This window comes from Taudactylus pleione, unplaced genomic scaffold, assembly GCF_031769625.1.
Source record: "Taudactylus pleione unplaced genomic scaffold, aTauple2 ptg000026l, whole genome shotgun sequence".
NCBI classification, from domain to species: Eukaryota; Metazoa; Chordata; class Amphibia; order Anura; family Myobatrachidae; genus Taudactylus; species Taudactylus pleione.
In genome coordinates, this window is record NW_028284428.1 from 36,986,678 (window position 1) to 36,996,019 (window position 9,342).

Here is a 9,342-nt window from a genome sequence, read left to right on the forward strand (position 1 = left end):
CTGAATGCAAAATTACCCGGAAGTGCACATAACTTCTTCGTCATCCGGCAATCAGGGATATGGCACAAATTAAACAACCTACAAGCTGGTGATGCGTGGCTTCTGGGTAAGTGGAGACCTTTAGTACATAACAATGTTAAGCTTGATACACAGTGATCCTGATGTTGTCACTTCTTTTTCACAGGAGACAGTGGCTACCCTGCACGCCCTGGCTGCTCACTCCTTATTTGGCTCCCACACCAGGGCCACAAAGTAATTTTAATGCCGCACTTACAGCCACCAGGCAAGTGGTGGAGCGCTGTATCGGCCTTTTAAAAGGCCGATTCAGATGCCTCCACCGCTCTGGAGGTGAGCTCATGTATGGTTTCGAAAATTGTGGTCCTGTGTGGGATATTTCACAACATCGACATAAGGAGTGGTGTCCCAATGGAGCCAGAGGATGCCTTGCCTGAGGATGGCCCCCCCGAGGTTGGTCGGAGGTCAGTATGTGGGGGGGCCATACGCGATGATGTGGTGGCCAGATATTTTAGGTAATTATTTGCAACACAAAAGTGTTTAGACACAATGTGGTAAGGTTTTTTGGAGAACATCTAATTAATTTGATTTTTGTTTCCCATCTTCTGTTTGATTTCATAATATTTGGGACTCAAACGATGACTACTTCCTGCTACCCTAAAAAATCCGTCATGGGGACACATTGGATATCTATTCTGGAACCCATATTGCAACGCCACATTTGTGGAATCATGTTGGCATGCTCCTTCGTCAACCAGTTCTTGATTTTTCATTTCTTTTTTCATATGCTGTTTTATGGGTTGTATTTTTGGTTTGCACTGTGTGTATTGTTTGTGAGTGAACACTTTGTTATTTTAGTTATGTTGTGAATAAATGTTTTGAGAGTGTATTTTTGGTCATTTTATTGCCCATTACAAGCAAGTGTAACCAGGTTCACCCACGTTAAAATTTAATAAGGGTTAATCCTGTAATGACGCAATTTGATCTAAATTTAAAGATGGTTTCTGGGTCAAAACCAACACCAAAAGGAATCCTGTACAATCAGTTGGCTTTGTAATCTCGGCCTAAGCAGGTTGCCCCCCAAATTGGAACCTGTAAAATGTAGTAATATATAAATTGTCACACACAAAAAAAGGCCAATCCGATTGTTACTGTTAGGTGTTTCATGTGCCTGTTTTCCTAAAAAATACAACACACAATCTTAGTGACATTAAATGCAAATACTTGCTGGAAGAGTCTACTTATGTCAGTGTAAACAATCTAAGATTTGGAGACAAGGAATGAGACAGAACGTTAAGATTAACATTTTATTGAAGACAACTATTTTTTAAGAACTAACATAAATTAGGGACGCAGGATGACAGACATATGGTCAAAGACCACCAGCAGCCAGATGACGTAGCCCCGCATCCTTGCTAAGTCCGCCAAATGCCTCTGTTCCTCTGTGGGTTAGAAAAGTGTGGGGCTTAATACATAATTAATGAAACCACATTAAAAAACATGCCAAACAAAGCTAACCAAAAATGACAATATTGTGACCAAAAGCAGATTTACCCCAAAAAAACCAAGGCCCCAAAAATGGACACCCCAAAAATTGCAACAAAAAACATCAGATTCTGACAGGTGTGATATGTGTATGGGGAAATCAGCAGTAAAAGGTAAAGACAAACAGAAATCTACACCAAATTCTGACAAACCCCACAAAAAAAGGCAGACACAGGATTACATACAGTTTTATAAAAAAAGTTAAAAAACAAAAACAAAACATACCGTTCAAAATAACGCCCGGGACAGAAGCAACTCCCTCGTCCTCCTCGGAGGTGCAAACATTCCCCAACGAGGTTGGAGGGGTGATTTGGGATTCAGGGGAGGGGGTAGTTACGAGAGGGGTGGTTGGAGGAGAGGGGGAATAGGGATGGAGGGGAAGGAGCCCCGAAACATCTTCCACAGGGTCTGTGCAGGCTGGGGAGGAGGGGGAAATAATGGAATTTTGGGGTGTGGATGTTTGGCTGGGGGTTGGGGAGACGGGCCGAGAGCGCCGTCTTTGACGGCGATGACGCCGTAGTCTTCGCTCTGCCCCTAAAAGATGGGAAACAAATTGTGGTTATTTTCAACCCAGACCTAGTTAAACACTAATTTTTGACAACACAAATATGTAAACATGGGCATGCAGATATGAGTACAAAGAATAAATAGGACATACATGAAAACATGGGCATGCAGATATGAGTAAAAAGAATAAATAGGACATACATGAAAACATGGCCATGCAGATATGAGTACAAAGAATAAATAGGACATACATGAAAACATGGCCATGCAGATATGAGTACAATGAATAAATAGGACATACATGAAAACATGGCCATGCAGATATGAGTACAAAGAAAAACATGAAAACCACAGTCACAAAAACTTACTTTCCGCGATCTGCATGCAAAAGCATGCCAGCAAGCGGGGCGTCCGCCGTTGCAGGTCGGACCACCTGCGCTCCAGCTGGCCGATCTGGCGGCGTGAGCCGAAGGAACACAGGCGGCCACGTACCTCCGCATATGCGGAACGCTTTTCCCTATTGGTAATGGGGGGAGGCTGGCTGGTGATCCGCCTGTCCATGACCTCGGTTAACACCATCAGCTCGCGCCTGGTGAATGCCGAGGCTCTCATGATGGCAATGGTGTATTTTCTAAAAATCATTTTTAATAAAGACCCGAAAATAAATTTGATTGGCTAATGTATTTGGGTAATTAACAGGACCAATTCTATTGGTTAGTGTATGAGTCATGTGTTCGACAGGGCCACAAATCTATTGAGAGCTATGATAGGCTTGATGCAGTGACATGCGTAAGCAAATTTAAATAAAGAAATGAACCCAGGAAAATATGCGTGGTTAAAAACAAATAAAACAAATGTTTAATTGGCTCAAACATGTATTTTGACAAATAAAAGTGAATGTTTAAGCCGTACGTATTCTGCGGGTAAACACAAACACGGACAAGAGTAAAGTTTATTGCATTGTCAAAAAAAAAAAAAAGAGCAATTAAGATAATTGATATATTGATTGGCATGATACGATTGAGGGAGGTAGGCAGAATAAAGGAGCAGGTAATCGGAATCTGACAGCCCCACTTCCGGTTTGTACTTGTGCGTGCGTTCCCTGCAAGCCACATTGGGGATGTACGCTCGCTATTTGGCACGCTCGTTAGTTAGAGGAGGGGTTGGTAGAGTTTGGGGAGGATGTTTAGATGCGTTCGAAATTACGAGCGAGTGCTTGAATTAACATATGTCTGTACGTACGCCGAACGTACGAACGGCCACTTGCGTCCGGGTCTGAATGAAGGCCTTTGTCACAATCTGATGCAAAACCGACTGAGAGCACTGTACATCAAAATGGCTTGAAAACTACATTTTGGTTACTCCTGATACAGTGATTCTGCTGAAGTGAAATTATCAGAAAAATCTTTGCATCACATATCATTCAAGGATTTCCAAAGTTTCACTAACATGTAAGCTAGGTGCTTCAATGCAGGTCTGGTGTTAAAAAAATCTTGAAGCTGCTCACCAGATAAGGGTGGCTAACCCTTCGAAGAATAGATAAAGAAAAAAACTGGGAGCAGTAAAATATCCAAATATAGTTTAATATCTCAAAAAAAAATATACACACACACACATATATATATATATATATATATATATATATATATACCAATAAACATGTATCTGGTCCCGTAGGGAACACAATGACATATTTATGTATGTATGTATGTATGTATGTATATATATATATATATATATATATAGAAAGACAGGATGAAGGAAAATTTGTTAATTTTACTTTGTCCTGTCTTTCTATATATAAGTTTAGGATACTTTTATGTTGTCATAATGTGTTTTATTGTCCAAATCTGTAATGGCACAGTACTGAGCTGGGTAGTGGCGTAACTAGGGCAGGGTGAGCGGGGCACGTGCCCTGGGCGCTGTGGCAGGCTCAACAGAGGGGGCACCGCCGGCCATGACATCGTACCTACACCGCCCCCCGCCACCATTGCAACTGGTCCCGGACGACTGTATGACTGTGAAGACAAGCAGGCAAGTGTGCCACTGCCTCCTGGGGACTGTACGGGGAGCTGCAGCAGAAGTGCGCAGCCCCTCCCAGGCAGTGTTGCCATTAAGAGCTGCCGCCGGAGGCCAGGATGATTCTCCTGCCCCAGCGCTGTCTCTGCTCTGGACCAGCCACTGCAGCCAGGTAAGTAAGTATTAATATTTTTTTTTTTACTGGTAGGGGGGGGGGGGGGGGAGTAACTTTCAATTGATGTCAGCCTTGTTTTTACTTGGCTGGCTGCATTTGTGTGAAAGGTGTGTGTGTGTCACTGTGTTTCAGTATTTGTGTCAGTGTGTGTGTATCTGTGTCAGTGTGTCAGTGTGCGCGTATGTGTGTCAATGTGTGTCACTGAGTGTGTGTGTATCTGTGTCAGTGTGTGTATGTGTCAGTGTGCGTGTCACTGTGTGTGTATCTGTGTCAGTGTGTGTGTATCTGTAACAGTGTGTGTGCGCGTGTGTCACTGTGTGTGTACCTGTGTCAGTGTGTGTATCTGTGTCAGTGTGTGTGTGTATCTGTGTCAGTGTGTGCATGTGTGTCACTGTGTATCTGTGTCAGTGTGTGTGTCAGTGTATGTGTCAGTGTGTGTGTATCTGTGTCAGTGTGTGTGTCAGTGTGCGTGTGTATCTGTGTCAGTATGTGTGTATGTGTGTGTCCGTGTCAGAGAGTGTCTGTGTCAGTGTGTGTGTATCTGTCAGTGTGTGTGTATCTGTGATGATGTGCTGAGAGATGACATGGAGGGGAGGTGATGGTGTGGCTGAGACGACAGAGGGGTGTGGCTGTGAGACGGTGCGGGGGGAGCGATGAGGGTGTGCTGAGAGATGACACGGGGGAGATGATGCTATGCTGAGAGATGACGCAGGGAGGTAGGCGGTGGTGTTGCTGAGAGATGACGCAGGGGGAGGTGATGGTGTGCTGAGAGATGACACAGGGGGGAGGCGATGGTGTGGCTGAGAGACGATACAATATTAACCTTGTTAATATTCTTACACAAACAGGCATCTTCCAGACGATGTGACCTACAGTACATGAATATTGAATACTGACTGAAGACGTCGTCATCCCAGGGAGGATACATCTCTTCAGAAGTACCACATTGTGAGAAACCACCGCATAGGTAAGGTGCATATGGAATGGAAAAGAATGTTCCCAGAGTGACGAGAAAAAGGTAGCGTGTCATGTCGGCGCACCCCATTCGGTATGTGACCACGCCCATTTGGTATGTGACCATGCCCCTTCGGCATGTGACCACGCCCATTTTTTGCCGCACGCCTACGGCACGCACACTTTTTTTTTTTGCTGTGCTTATATGTGTGTGTGTGGGGCGCCATTCTTAAACTTGCCCCAGGCTCCAACCTAAAACCTTAGTTACGCCACTGGAGCTGGGAGAGGCCTTTCCTGGACTCTAAACGGGGGGATCTGTGATGACCGGTGTGTGCAGATGTTGCTCCGTGCACGTCAGATGGAGCGCCACTCAGCGTCAGAGAACAACAGTCAGCTGTCATGAAAGGTGTGACATGTACACCACTGTAGCTCCGTTGCTCAGCGGTGCAAGAGTCAGAGTCAGCTTGTCATGCCTGATTCCATGGAATCCCCTACTGAGGGGCTGAAAACTGTGGTCCTGGGTAGACGAGGGGCCTGGATGTAGGTTCTCCTCATCCACAAGTATCGGACGTTGACGAGACCTGACCTAGTGTGCGGAGTCTAACCTGGCGGGAGGTGTTCAGCAACTGTACTCAATAGTGTGTACTAAGGACCTGATTCAGAGTTGGGAAGAGCGAGAGATATCTCTCTCAACTAATCATCTTGGTGAAACCATGTTGCACTGCAGGTGGGGCAGATTTAAAATGTGCAGAGAGATTTAGATTTGGGAGGGAGGTGTCCAAACTGATATCTAAATTGTAGAGTAATAATAAAGCTGTGCAGTATTTGTTGGCTACATGTAAAAGCAGCCAGTATTTACCCTACATGCAAAAAAAATAAATATGAATTTACACCCCTTGCATTGCAACATGGTTTGTCCAGATACACAGTTACTGTAAGTGCTATCTCTCTCTCTCTATTCGCAACCCTGAATCAGGCCCTAAGTGCACAACATGCGAATACAGATGCACCACACAATGGTTCAGTAGTTGTACTCGATGATGTGTACTGAGTACATGTCATGTGAATCTCAACACACCGGAGAATGGAACAGAGATGGCAATAGAAATCACTTGAGAGCAAGGAACAGAAACCTGGAATGGAATGACAAGCATACACTGGAAGTGACAACATTGCACAGGCAACTTCCTGGTATCCAGAGCCTACTTATATACCCTAAGGTAGCAGTTCAAGGAGTTCGGTGTCAGCTGACTGAGACCACGCTACCATTGGTTGAAGGAACAGTCAGGTGATGCAGACAATCATGGCTGTGCCCATGACGGCAACCTCAGTAACCAAGTCACAGCCGCACATGGAAGTCCAAGGGCACCTAAGGCAAAATCCTCAGCGCGTCACCCGCCGCCGCACCTGATGTCTGACCCAGGGCCGGCCCTAGCCCAAATTTTTTGGTAAGCGAATATATTTTTTGGCGCCCCCAGGCATATTGTTGCCCGTGCCATAAAAAATTAAGGAGCCGTGGTCTCATGGAAAAAGCCATACCCATGAGCCAAACCCCATTTTTGTCACACTGGATGCATGCCCAGCACTCCGGGAGCTACTGGGCATGCCCCCAGACCCCTTCTCCAGTGTATAGATGTGGCACGCATGTGCACGGCAATTATTTCAAAAAGCAGCTACCCGCCTTTTCTTTTTTTTACTGAGGATAGATATGGCTACTATGAAGTCACCCATTGTCACACACACCAGTCAGACGTTGTATTACAAACCCACAGCAGTCACCCATTCTCGCTCACACACACACATTCACTCATTCTCTCTCTCTCACACAAAGTCACCCATTCTCTCTCTCACACACAGTCACCCATTCACACACACACAGTCACCCATTCTCTCTCTCTCACACAAAGTCTGCCATTCTCTCTCTCACACACAAAGTCTCCCATTCTCTCTCTCACACACAAAGTCACCCATACACACACACACGCACACACAGTCACCCATTCACACACAGTCACCCATTCGCTCTCACACACAGTCACCCATGTGCTCTCACACACAGTCACCCATTCGCTCTCACACACAGTCAGGGCCGATGCAAGATTTCTCAGCACCCTAGGTGAAATTCTGCCTACTCCTTCCCCTCCCTAATACACCCCTCCCCCGGGTTAAGATTAGATAGATAGAGCCTGATTCAGGGTGAAGTGCGGGTACATAGTGACAGGTGCCATATGGAGGGGTGTGGGCAGTAGTGCAGAGATAGAAGCAGATATTGAGGGGTCAGGGGGGTGGTGCAGAGAGGCAGTGGTGGGCATGGAGGATTCAGGGAGCAGTGCAGATACCTAGTAGTAGGTAAAGTATGGAAGGGTCAGGGTGGTAGGGCAGAGAGAGGAGAGTATGAAGGGGCAAGGGAGATGCGAAGAGGTAGAGGTGGGCATGGAGGGGTCAGGAAGGTAGCACAAAGTGGTAGTGGTGGGTATAGAGGTGTCAGGGTGGTGGTGTAGGAACTTTTAGCTGCATGCAAGTTGTAATATGTAGGATACCCCTCAGCCATACTGACACTGGTCACAGCCAATCAGTAGCTCTCTGAGTGTTATCATACAGGTGGTCAGGGGAAGTAGGAGTCAGTTAAGAGTGCATATCAGGAATAGGGCTGAGAGTGCAGGGAGAAGGATCCAGGTACCTGTTGCTGTTCTGCAGGTGGTGACAGCATCCCTCCTGGTGACAGGCTGGGAAGAGGGGGTTTGTGTATAATGGAGGTATTCCTGCTAGTGACTGTGCATGCATGCTGTGCCTCCCCATTCCCCAGTGCATTGGAAGAAGCTATTGAGACAATGAAGTTAAAAGCAGTTGCTTACTTGCTCCTTCCAGGAGAGCATTACATTACTGCTGTTTCCAGAGGCAGAATAGTAGCTTGTGGAGACTAGTGACAGCCAGGCAACTCACGTTTCTGCATGTGCCCAGACCTGGATGGGGGAGGTGAGAATCTGCCTCAGTGTCTCCACTGTTCCGTGTAGCAGCAGTTTAACCCCTGCATTGCTCGAACTGGCCACTGTAGATAATGTAGCAGCAGATTAACCCCTGCATTGCTGGAACTGGCCACTGTAGATACATACAGTATCTACAGTGGCCAGTTCCAGCAATGCAGGGGTTAATCTAAATCTGCTGCTACACGGAACAGAGGGAGATTCTCACTTCCCCCGTCCAGGACTCGGATCCGGAGCCTGTCTCATATCGAGCAAACGGAGTGTGTGTCCTTCCTTGCATATTTGTTTTGTGTTATAAAGTAAACACAATATGAGCAGTAGGGGGCCGGGTGCATCCTTTACCTGTCCCCTGGCGCCAGGCATGAAGAGAGCAGCTGAAGACTGCCTGCACCCTGCGGCTACTTCCCCTCAATGTGCCCTGCGTAATTAAAGGGCCGACCTGGCTGCACTGCTCCCCCTCCGTGTCACTGGCAGTCCGGACGGGCGGTCTCAGCCTGCCCTGCAGAAGGAACACGATCCTTCTCAAAGGCTGGCTACAGCTGCCACTCTCCTCCCGCCAGCCCTGTTTGCGACCTTGCTTGCGGCGTGACGTCACTGCATACAAGCCATCGGACGGCCGCCCATTGGAACCGCGGTGCAGCTGTGTCACAGTGACACAGTCTGCCCGTGGTCAGCCTCAACGATGCTGGGTGCCGGCTAGTAAGGCAATTAATTAATCGCAAGGTCGCGGCCGCGGCGCCCTTCACTATGTGGCGCTCTACGTGGCCGCGTACCTTGCGTAATCATAGAACCGGCCCTGGTCTGACCGCACGAGAAGTCAGGGGAAGCTGGTGCTGGGGTGAGTAACAACAATCCTAGGCCGAACCCTGACACAGCCGCTTCACTACTGAGCTAAACAATATAGTCCTGGAATCATAGAAAAGTGGGGAGGGGGGTTAAACCTCTAATGCGTTTCTAAGCCTACAAGCACAGGCTATTTCTTCAGAGGTGATATAGCCCCCCCCCCGCCTATGCGAATGTCACTCGATAAGGAGACATCATGAAGGTTAACACAAGAAATATGTATTTTCACCACTTGATAAATATATCCCAATATGTTCTACTAGTACATTGGACATGGCATATGCTGGGTCACCTCAGTAT

General features: G+C 46.9%; 1 long non-coding RNA gene across 1 annotated transcript; it reads right to left on the bottom strand.

The window, feature by feature from the left end:
- Nucleotides 1-1,372: 1,372 nt before the first annotated feature.
- LOC148539313 (uncharacterized) lies at nt 1,373-8,745 on the bottom strand. Its single transcript, XR_015870253.1, has 3 exons — nt 8,542-8,745; nt 1,786-2,094; nt 1,373-1,457 (listed from the first exon to the last, which is right to left on the bottom strand). It is a non-coding gene; the product is annotated as an uncharacterized LOC148539313 (long non-coding RNA).
- Between the last annotated feature and the right edge of the window lie 597 nt (nt 8,746-9,342).